This window comes from Medicago sativa, chromosome 7 (assembly GCF_051527215.1).
Source record: "Medicago sativa cultivar Bolivia chromosome 7, Bolivia_mono, whole genome shotgun sequence".
NCBI lineage: Eukaryota > Viridiplantae > Streptophyta > Magnoliopsida > Fabales > Fabaceae > Medicago > Medicago sativa.
Window position 1 is genome coordinate 73,747,037 of NC_140755.1, and position 21,690 is coordinate 73,768,726.

The following is a 21,690-nucleotide window of genomic DNA, read 5'->3' on the forward strand; positions in this document are numbered from 1 at the left end:
TAAATTCCGTCGCCGAGAGTTCAATAATTTTGAGGTATTTCCGTCGCAAATTGAGACGGAAATCACCGTCTCGAATAGGCAAAATTCCGTCTCTAAATTCTGGCGCAAAATTAATGAATTCCGTCTCTGTTCAAATAAAATTCCGTCTCTACAGAGACGGATAAAAAGTCCGTCTCTAAAAATGATTTTTTTTTTTGTTTATTTTATAAATTCAGCCTCAATATTTCAAATGTTTAGTGCTAAAATAATGTTTAAGATATTCATTATGTCTATCTAACTATCAAGAATGTCACAATTATATTTTGATAAACATCAAATTTGCAAAAGTGACATGAAAGTACACTCATACAACAAAACATCACCACATGATATTATGTCATCAATTCATCATGTAATTTTACCAATATAAAATTATCCAAAATGTAAAATGATCATGATATATGTTTGATCTAACAAAAAATATATAAACAAAAGTAACCAAACTAAAGTTCATCCATCTCGCTGTTACCATTATCACCCTCTCCTTCCTGTTGAATTGAAGAGTTTATAATAGGCATGAAATTCCCAAACATTTGCTCCTAGCGCTCCATAATAGCAACTTTTCAACGCCAAAGACCACCTACTATTACATCTCTTTTTAATAATAGCTCCATCAATTTAGCCTACAAACAAAAAAAATCATGAAGTTGTGTATTTTGAAAAGAACAATCAACTTTCAACCTAAGTAACAATGAAGCTTGATGTTTCATATCATATAAAGAAAATAGTATATCCCCTAAATAACTATATCTCCCTATTTATGTAACTGCCACTATTTGTAACAATTGTTTCAACCATTTGCCATTTCAACTTTTCAACCTAAGTAACAACAATATTGAAGGTTCATATTTCATATCATATAAAGAAAATAGGTTTAGAGAGAAACAATTGCAACTGGACCATATTTTACATGTAAATAACTATATTTTGCCATATAAGGTAGGCGGCCAAAAACAACAAACTGGCCGCAACACAACAAACAACCATTAAACAAAGTCAAAAACACAGTTCATAGAGATAAAACTGTCTAGCAACACAACTAAATCAACACTGCTGACTGCAAACAATAAAACCAATCAAAACTGAAACAAAAAGTGCTGCCACGCCCTCTAAACAACCGCACGAAACCTATGCTACCAGATAATAAATTTTAAGCACCTTATATCATAAAAATACCTTGAAATCCTTTGGGTTTGTTTGAGAAGATGTGATATGTTGATGAGTTGTAATTATTCTTTTACCTCTTCCGCTGCCACTACCTCTACCTAACATTCGTGAACAATACAAAGTAAAAAAATCAAGTTGAGTTTAATTAAAATATAAATAACATAAGTCATGCAAGAATAAGAGGGTAGAAAATTCAATAAATTACCTAGTCAAAATATGTTTCATCATCATCATCTTCTTCAGCACTGTCTTCTACTTCTACTTCAATATCTTTATCCCATTCAAAGGTAACCTCATCCAAGAAAGGACTGTATGCTTCCTCAACTTCTCCAGCTAAATCAACATGACTTCCTTCAAGATTGTCATTTGCAATTGTCACGTGTGATTGTGTGATTGATTCATCTTGGTATGGAACTTCTTTCTCCGGCTTACTATCTTCTAAAGTTTGAATTGTGCTTCTCGCCTTGGTCTTAATCACAGCCAACCAATCTTTTTTTTCCTTCAGGATACTGTGTGAAGTATACTTGTTTTTGGATCTTACAAAAATCATTAACCAAACTTTGCAGCACCATTAATGTAAAAATCCAGGGTTGGTATAAAATAAAACTTTATTCAATACGATATTAATAATAAAATCATTTACCCCTGAATCGTCAACCCTGCCAAGAAGCCTCGGTCCTAACTGCCTGCCTAAACAATCTGGAACACAAATAAAAGCAGTTGATTAATTCTTTAAAACAAGCACAAGTTGAACATCAAAGGAAAAAAAGGCACCTGAGTACTTTACCGAATATTCCTACGCAGCAATTACAGAACGTTGACTCAGTTGTCCCGTTTCAAATGCACAAACACGCTGCTCCAAGATCGAAAACGCAAGAACAAATTCGTATAAGTTATAGAGTACTTTACTGAATATTCCTTCGTAGAAATTTGTAATAAAGTATTAAGAAGATAGACTCATTCATAATGTAAAATACTAATTTTATCAGTATAAGTTATAGAGTAATATGTTTTGAAATAGAAATTAAGCTTTTACGTCAAACTCTAAAGTCATATTGTACTAAACGATTAATATCATTACCTTTGTATTCTTAGACTACTCAAATTTCATCAAAATAACTTAAAAGTCTTGGTATCTAACCCAAATTCGAATTTGCTTGCCGAAAGTTACATTTACAAGTAGATCAACAAACTTATCATTAAAATAATTGAATTAAGCCATCTCAAAGCCTATTTCAAGTTAATTTCTGTCTTCTTTCTCATGGTAAAAGTCTCATTCCAAAGTGATGTATGAACATAGAGATATGACAGAAACATTACAACAGCAATAGTGCAGATTTTAATTCAGCAACGCAAACTTCTAACTCAGTTTTCTCAGTCATAGAGTAACGAAATTAAGTTCTTCCAAAGCCAATTTCGTGTTAAATTTTGTCTATTTTCCAATGGTTCAATTCCCACTACAAAATGAATCACGTACAGGAAGTTATGACAGTTTTACCGACAACAGGTCCATACGAATTTTAACTGACATTTCATAAAATTCAACCATCCATAATCACTTTTAACGATGATAATCTATTTGGATGTCATTGCTTCACCGTCTCAGCCTCAAAACCATTTGTTTCATGAATTAATCTTGCACATAACATGGGAGTTTATATTTGAAACCTACTTTTCTCAAACATGTCCCAAACCCATTACCTCCAAACAACAAATTCAACTCTAACTAATCAAATTCAAGCTTATTAGAGAACTCACCATATCAAGTGGGGATGAACCACCATTGATGAACAAGAGCTCTGATCCCTTCAATTTCTCCTTCTATTCTTCTTGTTCTTGCAGCTCCAACGCTCAATAATTCAAGTATTCATTCCTGAGCAAGAAAATCCACATGCAACCATTAATTAATTAAGGAGTTGAAAGTGGGCTGAACAGGGGTTAGGTTTTGGTGCAAGAAGAATGGAAACAAAATAGATTGAGAGTACTTCTTTACTTACCTAAGCTTCATCTTAACCCAAAGTAGAGAAATTGAAACAAGAGGTACACCTTCCACCACTTCAATGCATGAATTGGGATAAGAAAGAAAATTGGGGAAAGAAGGTGTAGGACTGTAGGTTCGGTTGGGACTAGGAGAGGAAGATAACATATTGAAGCTTGATCCACACATTAATTCACATAAGAAATGAGGTAGTAAGATTACATGTATCATTTTGGCAAATATTGATGAAGTTCAAAGGGTTATGGTGGCTTTGGAATGGATGGCCGAGAAAAGAAGGGAGAAATGAGTGGATAAGGTTCCAACATTGTTTTAAAGAAAAATCTCAAGCCCCAAATGACCAAAATGCCCTTCAAGGGAAAAGACGTGATTATTCTCCGTTAATTCGTAACCTTTTAATTCCTCAAGTTCGTTCGAATAATATGCAAGATATTTACCGAATATCTTTGTTTTTCTCAATAAATAATTAACCCTTTAGAAATAATTCCGTTTTGACATGTCTAACTGATACGACAATTTATTTAAAATTCAGCGGAATATTACAGTTGTTGTGGTGTTGTTTCAGGAAGAGAGAAAGGAAAGATGAATGAATGGCCCTCCTTTTACTTCTAACTTCTAATCTAATAATAATAATAATAATAATAAGGTAACAACAACAACAACAAAATAAAATAGTTGCTTCATTATTCCTTTCAAAGAAAAAAAATAGTTGCTTCATTAGGTGGATACTCTCAATTAATAGTTGATATCCATTTCAAAATAAAATCAAACAAAATATTTTTGGATCAAAAGGATTAAATTATTTAGAACTAAAATACGCTAAAAGTATTTGTTGAGATCCTCTCTACTAAAATTAAAGGCACAGCCATCCAAACATACATCAAGATATTGAATCCAATTAAAATAAATTAGATTTAGATATCAAAAGAAAAATATTGAATCCAATTAAATTCTGGGCGCGGGCTCCTTTATGAAAAGTGGGCAGGCAATGAAATAATTTGGCGGGAAAATGAAAACTTTCAATTTCAGAGACGGAATTCAGAGACGGAAACAGTCAGAGACGGAAACGTTCCGTCTCTACCAGAAGTTTGACTATTTCAATAACTACTTGACCATTTAGAGACGAGCACAGAGACGGAATACCTTAGATACGGAAATAAATCGTCTCTAATTTCCGTCTCTGAATTACCTTTTATAGGACAAATCATAAATCTAGCTATGTCGAGACGGATTTAGAGACGGAAATATTTTGAGACAGAAATTTCCGTCTCTAAATCCGTCACAAAAACATTAATTATAATTTCCGTCTCTAAATGATTTTTTCCGTCTCTAGTTCCGTGTCCATTAGAGACAAAAATAATTCCGTCTCTAAATTCCGTCGGTATTTCAGCTTTTTTTAGTAGTGTAATTTAATTTTAAAAAATATGTTTTTATTAAAAATGAAAAAAAAAATCCAGAAATATGATGAAGACGTTCATCATCTTCATCTTCTTCCTTTGAATCTTCATCATCTTCTTTAAATAAAAAAATTCTACTAAAATATAACTCCAAATATCGTGAATTAATGTTATATTCACCTCAAATCTTCTTTTAAACACAAAAATCAAAACCTTAATTTCACAAATGTTGCAAGGCGGATGGTGGAGGCTTAGTCATTAGCGGAAGGGTTAGGCTTTACAAAAGTTAAGATTGTTCTGGAACAGCAAAATTAATGTGCAAAGCTGCTCTCAATTTTGGGGTTATTTTTATGCCGGGTTGAATATTGAGTTAGAAAATAATAATAATATACGGTGTGACAATTTATATAACTAATTTTTTTTTTTGTGATGAAACTAAATCTCTTTTCTATAGGGTTTTGATTTTTGTGTTTAAAAGAAGATTTGAGGTGAACATAACATTAATTCATATATAGTTTCAATCCAATTTTTTCAAACTCACATTCTTCACCACAATCCATGTATTGTTTCAATCTAATGAATTTAGTGGTACACATCATATTTATTGCTATAAGTCTCTAAAACGGCAACATGGTAGCTTAACAAATCTTAACATACATCATGCTAGGATTAACAAATGAAGATATTTGACAAATAAAAATGCAACAAATGATGCTTGTTAGTAGAAACTTGAAACTTACCAAATACAAAAATATTAGAAAGCTAAGCTAAGACCATGATGAAATTCAATGCACACAAAGAACAAAGTTGATGCACATGCCAAAAACAATATATTAATTTAAAGAAGATTGAAAGAAATCCAAAATCGAGAATTTAAAGAAGAAGTTCAACTTCCCCAATCTAAAAGATATATAAAATTCTCCTCTTTTGTGCTATTTCCTTTTCCATCATCACCTGCTCATTTGTTTGCTCTTCCTACAAACACAAAATATGAAATTACTTATCAAAGCAAAACAAATATTGAGGTGGAATAAGTTATGATATCGCATCGTATAATCATCAACAAACATATTAACATTTCGAATAACATTAACTTAATATTCTCTATCCTAAACAGCCAAGTCAAGACAAAATATTCCCTATAATTTTTTTTTTTTTATAAGTAAGCTCTAATATTTTAGGTTGAATGCAGAACTTTGAATAGGCAAACTGAAACAGTTTCGAAAAATGAACCCCTCAAGCCATAAAAATCTGTCAACTCAAGTCATGCATGGTCTCAGAACCATGAAAAAAGGAAGAAAATGACCTCTTATGAAGAAGAAAGTGAAGCAGTGTTTCCAGCTGAACTTAGATACCGTTTGGCCAAGGTTTTTTACAACTTGAAAGTTACTTCAAAACAAAGTTAAAATAAAGGCCTTTACGAAAGAAGCTAAAGTTGTTTGGTTTATTTGTTTTTTTAGTTTTAAAGTTATTTTTAAGTTAAATGTTGTTTGGCAAAATATTGTACAAACTGTGAATTTTTTTTTTATGGTGTCCGTGGTTCGAACCCCGGACTTGGCATGTATTTATGCATTGTTCCTATCAACTGAGTTAAGTTCACGAGGACAAAACTTTGAATTTATTATGAATTAACATAATAAATAAATAAATGTTTAAAATATTTTTTGAAGGCTAAAAATGTTAAAAAAATAAAAGATATATTTTTTACAAATACTATATTTACTCAATAACGTTATTTTGTGTAACATGAATACAAATTTGTATCATCATATAAATGACTTATTAAATATTTGAGTAGGAGAAACAATTTAAGGAGTGTGAAATAATAACATAAATAATATCAAAATAGTTGGTTTTTTCTATTTCAATTATCCTCTATAACAAATTTTGTTATAAGAATATCATATTTTTGGTGTCTTTTGAAAAGATAAGAATTTATATTATATGATATTATATTTGCTACATTATTGGTGTCATGGAAACAGATATGTTTAGTTTTTCTGAATAAGAAAAAGATATGCATAGTTTGTTACAATATAAAGGTGCAATATATATATATATATATATATACATATATATATATATATATATATTAAGTATAATTTTTTTAGGCATCTATACCTTTTTTGAAGAAAAGACATCTACAATTTTACTTTTAATTAAAAACAAAATTTTATAAAAATAATCATATGCATTATACAATGCCAAAAAAATTATACGCATTAGCGTAACAAAAAAACAAACACACATAAAATATTACTTTAAACGCTAATGTGTGTGTGTGTGTGTATATTTGCGCGGTTGAAGAAATAAAATAAAATTATTTGGTATTCCTTTGAGAAAAGATAATAAAATTCCTTTAAAAAATAATAAAATTAAATGAAATTTCCTTAAAAAATTAAATGAAACGGTTCAAAAAAATAAAATAAAGTTAAATGGAAGAAAAAAACATATTGAAATATAATATTAAAAAAATAAAAGAAAAGGTTCCCAGCATGAGTTGAAAAGAGGTGCTTGTGAAATAAATTGTCGTGAATTAGTTTTTTTAAGTAACAATCAAGAACTTTTGGTCAAAGATCATTCCATTCAATTTTATACATTAAAAAAAGTATTTTTTTTAGTAAGTACTTAATTGATACTGTGTTTCGGTGTTGGAAGCGGAAATAATGGGTTATATTATAGCAATGGAAATGGCAGCTATGCATCATTGGCGGTTCATTTGGATCGAGGGTGACTCTACCAGTGCCTTATTGGCTTTCTCAAAGCCCTCTTCGATTCCTATTTGGTGGCGGAACCGTTGGCACAACTGTTTTTCTCACGGTATGCAGGTGCTCTCCTATCACATTTTCCGTGAAGGTAATGGTTGCATAGATAAGCTCGTTAGTCATGGTTACATGGTTACAAACATTATCTGGTGGGACATTATGCCCGAGTTTGTTTGGGGGGGTTTCTTTAGGGACCGTTTGGGGTTACCTATTTTTCGTTTTTAGTAATTTTCATTTTCTTTCGAGGGTTTGGTTTGGCCCCTACATAATTTTCCCTTTTTTCTTATATAATATATGGGTGAGCGGTAGAGGATTGAAGTCCCCTTGAAATGTCGACCTAGTTGGGATGTCCAACGGCTCCTTGATGTCTTCCCCACTCTTGATTCAGTAAAAAAAAATTATTACTCATAATATGTGACGTAAAAGCTTAAAAATATTTCTAAAATTTATTTTATTTTATTATTATTAATATTTTTTCGTCAAGTCGTTTAGTGGCTGAAGCTCACACGGCTGAAGCTCACACATTTTAAATGTTGAGAAGTGTAACATATGAGTTAAACTCACGTAGACCATTTTATTATCAATTTATTAAATTGAAAAAAATCTCTGATTATTATGAAATATATTTTATATTTTGTAATTTTTATTGATAGTAACGAAATTCTTGCTTTAATTTAATTTTATCAAATAAAGTTTTTGTTTTAGGATGTTTATGCATTTTTTTTTGGTAATCTATTTATAAAATCACATATTTATTTTCAATCGTAATTTGCTTTTAATCTCTCTCGTACCAAACTACTAAATAATATATTCTTTTCACTTTTTTCTCTATATTTATTTTCTTTATCAATCAAACAAAGTGTAAAGAGGACATAGACTAATTAACTTGTCCATATTTATTATTTCTTTTATTTTTCTCTGTGATTGAATTGAGTCATGTGAATTTTATTAAGAACTAAAATGGATATTCACTCTAAAAATAATTAACTGTGTTGACATCATGTATCGAACGCACACTATGAACTAACCTATATTCTTTTTCCACGAATATATATAAAAATGATAGGTTTTTTTGTAAAAAAAAAAAATAAATAAAAAATGGTCGATTTAGTTATGTATACGGTCTCTATAAATATCAAGAATTTTGGTTTTAATTCCTATAATTTTTTAGGTCTAGCTGATATACTATTTCTGTTTTGGTGAGTACCACTCTTTACTTTTGGTCATTAATTGTAAATTTTATTGACATTGAAATAAGTTTTGGTAATATTTGTAGAATCTTAAATTTTAACCGAGCAATAATAGGTTGACCATCCCATGTGACATAAACCCCTTATACCTCCACACACAAAAGTATGACACGTTGCGACGTAGCCGTCACACACTCACCAACTTTGTCTCTCGCTCTCTCTTCTCCCTTGAGAGTGTACAAGGATGGTAAAAAAAAGATGTCAACTTATAATTAATCTAAATCTATCCAAATATGATGTGCAGCGAATATACTACATGGACCAATTTTGATGTCAACATATTTTGTAAGGACTAAAACAATATATTGAAGATCAAAAGTAAAAAGTGATATATTTGCAACGAACAAAACAAAGAAATAAATATTTTTATAGGGGCTGAAACTGAAAAAATGATATAATGCAAGGTTTAATAAAACCATGTTTAAACCAAAATGATATTAACTAAATATATTTTACTTTAAAAAAATTCATTTTAGTCTCTCTAAATATACTATATTTCGTTTTAAAGGGACTAGTAAATATTTGACCAAGGACACAAAATGTCAAATGAAAATACTTGAAAAACCATTGTTTGAAGATTTTTTGTTAAAGGGATTAGAAACAAAATATGATATATTTATGGGGACTAGCATTTTCCTTATTTTCTTTATTTAACGGCTCTAAAAATATACTTAACCTAAGTAACTTGTTTTGCTTGTATTCACTCTGCATCGTTTGGATTCAGTCACTAATTTCAATTAATCTTGCTCCTCACGCTTTCTTGCATTACTAGTAAACATCTTTTTTCCTCTTTAATAAACTTGAGTTACAAAAATTTTATTAACTTTTCATGTTTCATTGCATGGTTTGAATTGATCAAGAACGTTGTTGCACTCAGTCTTGCTCTTCATAGAAGGATCACACTTTCTTTTCTTGCTACATCAAATTCCATTACTGGTAAACATCTTTTATTTCCACTTTAATAAACTTGAGTTACAAAAATTTTATTAACTTTTCATGCTTGATTGCATGGTTTCAATTGATCAAGAACGTTGTTGCACTCAGTCTTGCTCTTCATAGAAGGATCACACTTTCTTTTCTTGCTACATCAAATTCCATTACTGGTAAACATCTTTATTTCCACTTTAATAAACTTGAGTTACAAATTTTTTATTAACTTTTCATGCTTGATTGCATGGTTTCAATTGATCAAGAAAGTTGTTGCACTCAGTCTTGCTCTTCATAGAAGGATCACACTTTCTTTCCTTGCTACATCAATTTCCATTACTGGTAAACATCTTTATTTCCACTTTAATAAACTTGAGTTACAAAATTTTTATTAACTTTTCATGCTTGATTGCATGGTTTCAATTGATCAAGAACGTTGTTGCACTCAGTCTTGCTCTTCATAGAAGGATCACACTTTCTTTTCTTGCTACATCAAATTCCAATACTGGTAAACATCTTTATTTCCACTTTAATAAACTTGAGTTACAAAAATTTTATTAACTTTTCATGTTTCATTGCATGGTTTGAATTGATCAAGAACGTTGTTGCACTCAGTCTTGCTCTTCATAGAAGGATCACACTTTCTTTTCTTGCTACATCAAATTCCATTACTGGTAAACATCTTTATTTCCACTTTAATAAACTTGAGTTACAAAATTTTTATTAACTTTTCATGCTTGATTGCATGGTTTCAATTGATCAAGAACGTTGTTGCACTCAGTCTTGCTCTTCATAGAAGGATCACACTTTCTTTTCTTGCTACATCAAATTCCATTACTGGTAAACATCTATATTTCCACTTTAATAAACTTGAGTTACAAAATTTTTATTAACTTTTCATGCTTGATTGCATGGTTTCAGTTGATCAAGAACGTTATTGCACTTAGTCTTGCTCTTCACAGAAGGATCACGCTTTCTTGCTACATCAAATTGCATTACTGGTATACATCTTTATTTTTTCCACTTTAATAAACTTGAGTTCCACCACAATCTTTCTCTGTTTACACAAATTTGAGTAATGGTATTGTATTTTTTTATTTTTTTTTTGCAGAAAATGGATTCCAACGGAAGTGCGAACCATAACCCCATCGCCCGAGCTCATGCACGCAGGGTCACTCAGGCTAGACTTGCTGGTGATTATCGAGCTAGAGCTCTTGCTTTCGGACAGGAACATGGATTTGGATTTTATGCAGCAAGGAATATTGGGGAGCTGGAATATGCTCGAGACGACATGTTAGCGATGCGGGCTTTAGATCTACACCGGACTCAGGTTATTTTCATTACGCACGATAATGAGCTTGTTGAAAGAAGACTCAAAGAACAGGCATTTGTCATGGGAGAGGTGAATAGATATTATGTGATTCTAACGGATCAAGAACCACTATAGGGAATTTTAGGATGTATATGATATATGGATTTGTAGATTTGGGACAACATAGAATGTCTAGTATGTACTTCAATTATTTTGGATTGTATAATTCGATTTGTGGCTTTTCGTTTTAGAACGTAGACCTGAAAGCACAATGTTTGACCCAAAGCATAGCTGTTGAGTTTGACCATTATAACTTGTGTCATTTAATCTCATGAGTTTATGAACAAAAACTCAAAATTGAGTTCTTTTTTTGCAGTGCTCTTTTACGTTTTCAAATTTTGTTCTCAATCCCTTTTCTACTTTTGCGTTTATCTGCATAGTTTGATGAATCGTGTCTTAGTGGTAGACTCTCATAGTAATGTGATACATGTTTTTATTTTGTTATGGTGTTTACTTCGACTAAATTAGGGCTAAATAAGGTTTTGCTCCTTTGTCATTTGGACCAAGGGTTTTTCTCATTTTATGTATAAAAAAGAGTAGCTAATAAACAAAAAATTAGTATATGGAAGATGTTAAGCGATTTCCAAAAGAGAGTATAGATAATAAACAAAAATGGTAATATTTGAATAATTGTGCGTCATCAATTACCTCTCCTAATTTTTTTTCCCGGGGTTGATTGTGATACAAAGGATGAATTTGTGTCTGCAAACACGTCAAAACCAGAAAGCGAAATTGCAAAGAAGAAAAAAAGTGTTAATCTTAGAAAAGAAAGCTCTTTAGGTACATATCAGTTCATGGAAATCCAAGGGAAAAAATAAAAAGAAGCAAGATGAAGAATCAACGTTGAGCAATATTAAATGGAAAATGCTATTTATCTAGAAAAATAGCATCAAGAATTTTTCAAGACACATGTGACAAGTTTTAATTGCATGATTTATTTGTCCACTTCCTATTTTTCAGCCACACCTCCTTGAGATAGTAAATAAATCATCATGCAAAAAATCACACACATGGCAAGAGTTTATTAGCAGAAGAATAAAACTTTCAATTTCATGGTTTATGTTGTTAGGATTTTCATAGTTATTCATGTTAGGATTGCCTTTTCCATGATGTTGCGGTAAGAGTGCATACATATAACTCTTCATCTCTTAGTCTTCAACTCTATATCAATAAGAAATGATTTTAGAGATGCCACGTAGGCATAAACCTAGTTTAATATGGATGGATAATGACTCAAGTTTAGTTTATGAGGGGAGAGAAGCAAATGAAGGCCGACGATGTGTCTCAGTCAAATGTGGAATGGTTTGTGCTGGTCCATAAATTGACTCAGAACATCAACCAACACGGATTGCAATGATGGCCCATGTTAAGGTTGTTGAAATGCTTGCAGAGACGTCATCACCACGATTTAACGTGTCTCAGCATCACAATGCTAGCTTAAGGGTAACTCGTAGCTTTCCCTTTCATTTGTTGTTGTTGTAGAAATTCATACATTTCATAACACTACATCTCTTAGTCTTCAACTCTACACCAATAAGTAACCAAAAAAAAAAAACTCTACATCAATAAATAAATAAAAAATATCCTTTTTTATGCTTTGAACGTTTATTTTTGCTAGATTAAGAGAGGGTGTAACTTTATGTAGGATCGAATAAGTTTGGTGAGAACTACGTTACCCTCTCTTGTTTAGGGGGTAATTACCCTCTCATGATATCAACCAATCAAAATGTAATATGCATAGACAACATTAAATGTCAAATAAATGAATCAATTTTTTCTAAAAATAAAATAGTTAATCTTAATCATAAGGTAACTTTTAATACTTTTAATTTTTATTTAGAGTAAATTACACTCCCATCCCCTCTTATATTAAAATATACACTTCTCTCCCTTTAAAAATAAAATCTACACTCCTCTCCCTATAAGATGCTTAAATTACAACCCTCTCCCTTAATAATTAAATATGTACTACACTTTAATCTATTTTAACATAAATAAATATTTTTATGATATATACTAATTTTGAACCACCATTTAAGAAAAATAAATTCATTTCTTTATAATTTAAATATCAATGGTAATTAAACTTAAATATTTTGCTATTAAGTTTATAATTTATAATATAAAACTAATTTTTAAATAACCATATTTTACTGTATTTAGTAATTATTGTAATTTTATTTTTTGGTTGTTTCATATTTTATAATAGGGTTTAAAACTATATGTTAATGTAATTGTGAATAAAAAATAGCGAAAAATATGTATTCAAATTTTGATTATGTTAAAATAGACCCGCAGTACTTTTTTTTTTAAGTGTGTTAGATTTTTTTTTTGCTAGATTATTAAAAAAATAAAATATTGAGGAAGTAAAGTGTAGATTTTTTTTGGTAGTGGCAGAGGTTCGAACCCCAAACCTTGCATATTTTTATGCATTGTCCATACCAACTGAGCTAAGCTCACGAGGACAGTGTAGATTTTAACATAAGAAGAGAGATGAATGTAATTCAAGCTTCTCTTAAGGGAGGGGAATGAAATGTTTTCTAATATGTTTGGAATAAGGGGGGAGGGGAGTGTATATTTTAACAAAAGAGGGGAGAGGCGTGAAATTCAAGAATCTTTGAGGGGAGAAGAGTGTAATTTAGTCTTTTATTTAATTATATTAAGGTGTTCAATCTTAATTAATTTACACTACAAGACTTATAACAAATAAAATTTTTACATCAAATTTCTTTCATCTGGATGTCTTTAAATTCATCACTTACATTCATAAAATTTCTTCCATTCCACAACCCCGAACCTGAGAACAAAAACATCTCCTTCATTCAAATTTCTTCTTTATTCTTCCCTATTGATCAATTCTTGTTTCTTTTTCGTTTTCTTCCCATTTTGATTGTTCAATTTTGTCGTTCCAAACTGCTGCAGTTTCAAATTATAGTGAGAATTGTCGTTGTTTCTAGAACCGCATCAGGTATCGTGACTTTTTTTTTTATTTAAGCAGCCAACCTAATAAAATCTGCTAACACACATAGACCTGCCTCACTATCAACCAAAGCCTTTAAGTCCAAACAAAAGAACAAAAGCCTCATGACATAACCATTTCAGCAGCAACCGAATAAAAATGCTAGCAAACTCCCAAAACATCATAGCGGCAACACCTGTTAGCAATCCTTAAAGTATAACGGATGACTTACTCAATTGTTATAATTAACTACCTCACAACCAAGAAAAATCAAATCAAAAAGAAAAATCAACTCACCTTACCTGATGTGGTTCTGGAAATAACGGTAATTCTCACGATATTTGGAATCAAACGAACGACGACGATTTTCACGAAAATTGAAAAATGCGGCAGTTTAGAACGACAAAATTGAACAATCAAAATGGGAAGAAGAAATTTTATGAATGTAACCGATAAATTTAAGGACATTCAGATGAAAGAAATTTGATGTGAAATTTTAATTCTTCTAAGCTAGTCTTGTAGTGTAAATTAATTAAGATTAAACACCTAAATATAATTAAGGCAAGATTACATTAGGGGTCCTTTATCTTATTTTTTTTGTAACAATTTGGTCATTTATCTTTATTTTTTTCCCGTTTAGGTCCTTTATATCTCTTAAAAGCACACATACATCTTTTTTCTCATTTTTATTAAAAAATACATAATTTAATTTTAAAAAATATGTTTTTATTAAAAATGAAAAAAAAAATCCAGAAATATGATGAAGACGTTCATCATCTTCATCTTCTTCCTTTGAATCTTCATCATCTTCTTTAAATAAAAAAAATTCTACTAAAATATAACTCCAAATATCGTGAATTAATGTTATATTCACCTCAAATCTTCTTTTAAACACAAAAATCAAAACCTTAATTTCACAAATGTTGCAAGGCGGATGGTGGAGGCTTAGTCATTAGCGGAAGGGTTAGGCTTTACAAAAGTTAAGATTGTTCTGGAACAGCAAAATTGATGTGCAAAGCTGCTCTCAATTTTGGGGTTATTTTTATGCCGGGTTGAATATTGAGTTAGAAAATAATAATAATATACGGTGTGACAATTTATATAACTAATTTTTTTTTTGTGATGAAACTAAATCTCTTTTCTATAGGGTTTTGATTTTTGTGTTTAAAAGAAGATTTGAGGTGAACATAACATTAATTCATGATATTTGGAGATATATTTGTGTAGAATTTTTTCTGATTCAAAGAAGATGATGAAGATTCAAAGAAAGAAGATGGAGATGATGAACATCTTCATCGTATTTCTGGATTTTTTTTTTCATTTTTAATAAAAATATATTTTAAAAAATAAAATTATGTATTTTTTTAATAATAGAAAAATGAGAAAAAGGATGTATATGTGCTTTTATGAGAGATAAAAGACCTAAACAGAAAAAAAATAAAGATAAATGACCAAAGTGTTACAAATAAATAAGATAAAGGATCTATAATGTAATCTTGTCAATAATTAAATAAAAATTAAAAGTATTAAGAGTTACCTAAAATTGATTTTTTTTTTATAGAAAAATTTACTCATTTATTTGACATTTAATGTTGCCAATGTATATTACATTTTGATTGGTTGATATCATGAGGGAGTAAATACCCTCTAAACAAGAGAGGGTAATCTAGAAAAAACCAATAAGTTTACGTAACCGAAGCTTACATGCAATATTATTGTTATAACTAGTCTCTCTCTCTCTTTCTTTTCTTTCAATTCTTGCATAATTACACAATTAATGATTATTTTGTGGAGGATTAATGAGATACATCAAAATGCTGGAAGTTATAGGAGATATGAGAAGGTAAGTTTACATCAATACTCAATGATTCAGTGGTAGAATTGTTGGAAGATACAATGTAGCACTCATTCTCATTCTTATATATATTAATAAATTTTTTCCACTATCTTAATATTATTTACACTTGAACAGAAGGCACGCGTGCAACAAGCTGCGCCGCTAGACCTTCTTATATATATTAATTAAGTTTTTTCTTTTGTTACTAATTACTTAAGTTTTTTGTTTGTCTAATAAGTTTTGTAGTGAATGAACAATTTCATAAATGAGAAGAGTAATTTTTCATTTGTAGAACCTCATGGCAAATGAGTGACCGTATTTTTATTTTTTTTGTCTTCCATGTCTTTATGGCTAGACTATGTCTTATAAATTAATTGTTTTATAGCAAATGAGTGACCGTATTTTTCTTTATGGCTATATGACTATATTGTAAAATAAAATCAAAAAATCAATGGAACCGTTCTTCTTTGCTTGTGTTAAATGAATTGTTTTTTTCTCTTGTGATGGAACCATTTTTGTGGTTCGTGAATCTTTTTTCTTTTATGAATGAAACCGTTTTTTGATTACGCAATATTAATTTCAATTATTGGAAAGACCGTAGAGGACTACCATGTAGGCAAAATCCTAGCTAAAAGAAGAGGTTTTAAGTAAAGGGTGAAATTGTTACATAGAGGTGCCACATAGACAAGTTTATTTTATATATAGAAGATAGATAGATAGATAAAGTATAAAGTGTTTTCATACATTTTCTTGTGTTTTTTTTAGTGCCAACCGACTATTTTCATACATTTTCTTGATACAACCTCCGTCCCTAAATATGAGATCATTTTGAGAATTTTTTTGTCTCTTTTTATAAGATTCATTTGGTATTTTTTAAGTACATTAATTAATTCTTTACTAAGATACTCCTATTTATTTTATATCTTTTTCTTCAATCAACATTAAATATTATATTGAAAACATGCACTAACTCTCTCTCTTAATGAATAAAATTGTAAAAACAGTAACAATTACAAACAAATTTATTATCATTTTCAATTTTCTTAATTCGCGTTATTTTTTCAAAAGGGTCCTATAATTAGAGAATGAGGTAGTATTTTTTTCCTTCAATTCATATTTTGTTATGATATGACATATTCATTTCAACCGTGTCAGCTTTTGTCTTGCAGTTTCTTTTGAAATTCATCCTTCATTTTCTTTGTTAGACTTTTGATTATACCAAAGTGAAAATTGATGGATTTTGATAAGAACGGTACTAACACATGGTTTTCATTGAGGATGGAGGAATAAAATCCGTTCACCACATTTTCATTATAGGACATTTAGTGGGTTACGACTTATTTCCTTTGGGCGAGTCCAACACTATAGCTAGAGGATCAGGTAAGCTATAAGGAAATGGATCAGGGACATACATTCCTTTTTCAGTTAAGATGTGGCCTTTACCAGATGGTGGTGCGTTCTCTAGCCTCTCGGCTGCACCACTGCTCTAACCTAACCGGAGTTTTTCTCGTAACCATCGGTGCCTCTGTTCCGCAATTCCTCTTTCCGGTTCTTTTAGGGGTGGTTCGTTGTTCTCACGGTGGTCAAGCCTTTCGGATCTGCTCTGGTTTCTCCGGCTGTTTATTTTCATTTTTTGTGTTGCCGTTTGTCTTTATGTTTCTGTTCCTGTTTGTTTTTCCATTTTCTGCTCTTAATGTTTGTTTTTCCGGGAAGATGAAATTGGGTGATGGTTTTGAAGGTTCTGTCTCAGCTCACAAGTTGTTCGTTTCGGCAATTTGTGTTTGTTAATCTTGAATCCGGTTTTGCTGGATTTAAGATCTGGTTCTTTGGTTACGTTTATCCATGCTTTGTTTTGTTGGATGCATCACTCGATCTGAATTCAACAAGACTTGATTCGCCGGAAGATGCTCGAAAGGGCTAGGTGCGTATATGCTCCGTGTTGACGGTTGTAATCGTTCACCGTTCTTCTAAATTCGCGGTGGTTGCTTCTCGCGCCATTGGTGGACTGTGATGAAATCTTTTCGTTTGTTCATCTCTGGACTACTACGACTGGCTGTTGGTTTCTGTTTCATGACTTAGGCGAATTGGTGGTGCTGGTTCGTCATTGGTTGGTGTTGGCCGAAAGGGGTGTTTATGGCTTGCTGTGTTTACAGGGAGTTGTTGGAACTTGAATCGTTTTTGTGTTGACAGACGATTCATACGCCTGCTTAGAAGCTCTAAGCATTCACTCAACGTTTTTTTACAATTCTGTTTCGAGCTCATACGTGGGTTCGCTGGATTGTCCGTGGTTGTGGTTGTTTTAGGGTTATTTATCTTTTTTGGTACCACTTTTGTATTGACTTGTTTGTATCACCCGCTTGGATTTGAATTTGTGGTTTATTGGGTCAGGTCCTTCGCCGCCCCCCCCCCCCCCCCCCCCCCAATCCTGTACTTCCCTTTCTTTTTAATTTGACTTTTGTTTTGCCTTTAAAAAAAAACTATGTTGGTTTGAAATTTGGTCAAAGTTGTTCATTTTGGAATTAAGGGTTTGTGATTTACATTTGGATTTTCCCACCACAATGTGTTTATTATAGTATCAACTAGACTTTTGAACCGTGCGTCGCACGAGTTTTCTCGACTATAATAGAGACCACTAAATAATTTTTAACCCGTAAGATCATTGATATGGTAGAAAATATTTTCTTCAAGAAAAAAAGGCAAGAGGATAGGAATGAAATTGGTGTGCAATGCATTTTTTTAGATGGAATTTGTTAGGTTAAATAATTGCAAACCTAATAAAGCAAATGAGCGGGAAAAAATTAGGTTAAGTTGCTGCAGACGTAACAAAATTAATAAATAAGGATGTCAAAAACAAAAGGCATGAAATTAAAAAAAATCCAAAAAAAAAAGTGTAAAATTCTTGAAAAAAAAGTATAAAATAGAAGGATCATACGTGATCATTGATATGGTATATTTTCTTCAAAAAAAAAAAGGCAAGAGGATAGAAATAAAATTGGTGTGCAATGCATTTTTTAGATTGAATTTGTTAGGTTAAATAATTGCAAACCTAATAAAGCAAATGAGTGGGAAAAAATTAGGTTAAGTTGCTGCAGACGTAACAAAATTAATAAATAAGGATGTGTTTAGTGAAGAGAGAGTGATTAGACTAACTGTGTTGCAAAACTAGGGAAATGAGTTTCTCATACCATTTCATGCTGGTTTGTTTTAAACCATCCAAAGATTTATGGAGTTCGTAGACTTGATTAGGTTTAGGGACACCTGGGGGGATGATCATGCACACATCTTCTTGCAGTTCCCTATGTACAAATCTTCTTGTACAATGAAAGGGGGGGTTAGGATCCTTGTAAAATGGGAATCTAATAACGGTTTTGTAAAAAGAGAATTAAAGTGTTCATTGTAAATTGATATGAACGTATTCTTGTAAAATGTGAAAGGTTGTAAGATCATTCACAATAGAGCATCCTATATTGGTTGTTTAAATGGGTCTTGTATGTCCACATCACTCATTTTGTGCTAAAACTTTTAATTAGAAGCAAAGAAATATGAATTTCATTCCCAATTCAAATTATGTTGTAGCAATGTCATTAGATAGATGTAAAAAAATTTAAAGACAATATATATAAATATATATGAGTTTTGCTAGAAAACACATTTTATAAAGGTGTCTTTTAACAAGTTATTCTATGAACATTTATTAAAAGACACCAACTAATTTTTATAAATGTGTCTTTTAGCAAAGTTATAACTAAAACGTGGAAATCACACCTTGAGGTGTGGATTGCAAAAAAACACATTCATGGATGGCTTTTAGCAAAACCCTATATATATATATATATATATATATATATATATATATATATATATATATATATATATATATATATATATATATATATTGCTATTTAGTTTGAGGCATATTTTCTTTGAACCAACGAAGGTTGACGTGCATTAAGTTAAGTGGATGTAATTTCCGGATTTTGTGGAATAAAGCCATAATGGTGGTATAAAACTTGGTCAAAATAAAGGTCCACGTTCATCGTCGTTTTTCGTTTCGCACCAACAAGCATTAATCTATGAGTATTACTTTTTCACCTTCTCGCGCGCCCTGCAAAATTTCCAAAAATACCTCTGGTTTGGATTATATAATCCGGACCAGATTGTTAGTGATTTCCGGAAAACGAAATCCGGACCAGATGTTATGTGCTTTTTTGTGTCTTTCTTTGATGTCAAAGGTCTCTGTTGACCGTTATATGAACCCCACACAAGCTGCAATGCAATTGCAGGGTTGATATGAACGGTCAACAATGACCATGACACCACCGACACCCCTAAAAACTAGAAACATTTGAAGAAAATGGAAGAAAAGAGGTGACGTGAAGAATGAAGGTATTTGTTGAAGATGGAAGCCTATTTATAGCCTAAAACAAGTCCTAGGTCATTAATACAGTCAATGAAAACGTGTTAGTGGTTTTAACCGTCCAAACCCACATTAATGGCTCTCTTTCAAAAGAATCCAAGCTCTCTTTCAAAAGAATCCAATGCTGAAGTGTTCCAGATTTTACATTCCGGAATGTCCTTAGCCCTGCAAGAAGTGCCAACTTTTCCCTCGTTCACTATTATCCCATTAATCAGTCATGGCCGGTGGTCTGCACCACAGGTTTTTGTCGGTGGTCAGGTCAAAAAACGCGTTTTACCACGTTTTTTGACTGCATTTTGATGAGTCATTAATTAGTCTATTTTATTGCATTATTTAGATTAGTTTTAATTAGATTTGATTTGATTTTATTGCATATTTATTTCCTTTTTAAATCTTTTACTACAAATGGCTTTTTATTTTATTTTAGGAAGGAATATATGGTGGAAGGTGTCTTGGAGAAAGAAAAAAAAGAGGACTGGAGCAAATATGGTGCAGAAATATGAAAATACAGTGCAAAAATATGATCCCACCAAGTCAGAAACTTGGCACGGCCCGTGCCAACATGTGGCACGGTCGTGCCACCCTCCAGGATGCTCTTTTGCTGCTTTTCTTCAAGCCCAAGTTACCCTGTTGCAGCTTTACTGTTTTGCCCTTATAGTTGCTTAGTTTCTAAGTCGATTGTAAAGCTATAAATAGAGTAGCATTCCATCATAATATACACCTTTTACTCTTTGAATTTATTTTAGCAACAATTATTTTAATAAAGTTCTTTCCTTTATTTTATTTCTTTCTCGCAATTTATTTTATTGTTTTCTCTCTTCTTCCCCCATGTCTACAATGAACATGAGTGAGTAGACTTCTTTGTCTTGGGATTGTTGGATAAGTCTAATGACGTAATCCGAATCAATCCAAGCCTTAAATCCTAATTATATGTTACCTTAATTTCTAATCTAAATTCACCGTTTTAACATGAATTAATTATTATCAAACTGTGGAAGCGAACGCGGAGGGTTTGATAATGGTTAATTCATCATCTCAAATATCAATTCATAAAGCAAACGCGGAGCTTTGATATTCGAACAAGTGAATTTAGACAAGGTTTGTGAAACATGAGAATAGTCTAGCAAACCTTGAGACATATAAAGTTTCGATCTTCAAGGGTCCCAAAGGCAATCACCCATGAGAATAGTTGTGGTTGTTGGAGGGATACACTCACTGACTTCGAGAGAAGCTTTGATATGCTAAAGAGAAACTTGTCTTTAGAAATTAAGAATAACGTAAATTATAAGTTTAAGGCTTGATTGTGAAGGATTCGTTGTTATGACGAACCAATGATCCCAAGGCTCTTTATTATTATTGTTATTCACCTTCAGCAACTAAACCTCCCTTTTTATAACTTTTCTCCTCCTCTAATCATTCTTTTAAAGTTAATTAGATTGAACAACTCCCTAGCAGAACGATACTCTACTTTACTACTATTACTTCGATAGACCGTGCACTTGCGGTTTGACCTATCAAGTTTTTGGCGCCGCTGCCGGGGAGTTAACTAATTTAATTAACTTTT

The 21,690-nt window shown here is 31.4% G+C and overlaps 1 long non-coding RNA gene across 3 annotated transcripts; it reads right to left on the minus strand.

Annotated features, from left to right (window-relative positions):
* Positions 1-346: 346 nt before the first annotated feature.
* LOC146908332 (uncharacterized) lies at positions 347-3,481 on the minus strand. 3 transcript variants are annotated; one of them, XR_015018799.1, is made up of 6 exons: positions 3,204-3,481; positions 2,965-3,079; positions 1,994-2,059; positions 1,412-1,905; positions 1,216-1,304; positions 347-662 (listed from the first exon to the last, which is right to left on the minus strand). It is a non-coding gene; the product is annotated as an uncharacterized LOC146908332 (long non-coding RNA). The 3 variants fall into 3 exon arrangements; XR_015018801.1 differs by having other exon boundaries at positions 1,994-2,062; positions 3,204-3,477; XR_015018800.1 differs by having other exon boundaries at positions 1,994-2,124; positions 3,204-3,477.
* Between the last annotated feature and the right edge of the window lie 18,209 nt (positions 3,482-21,690).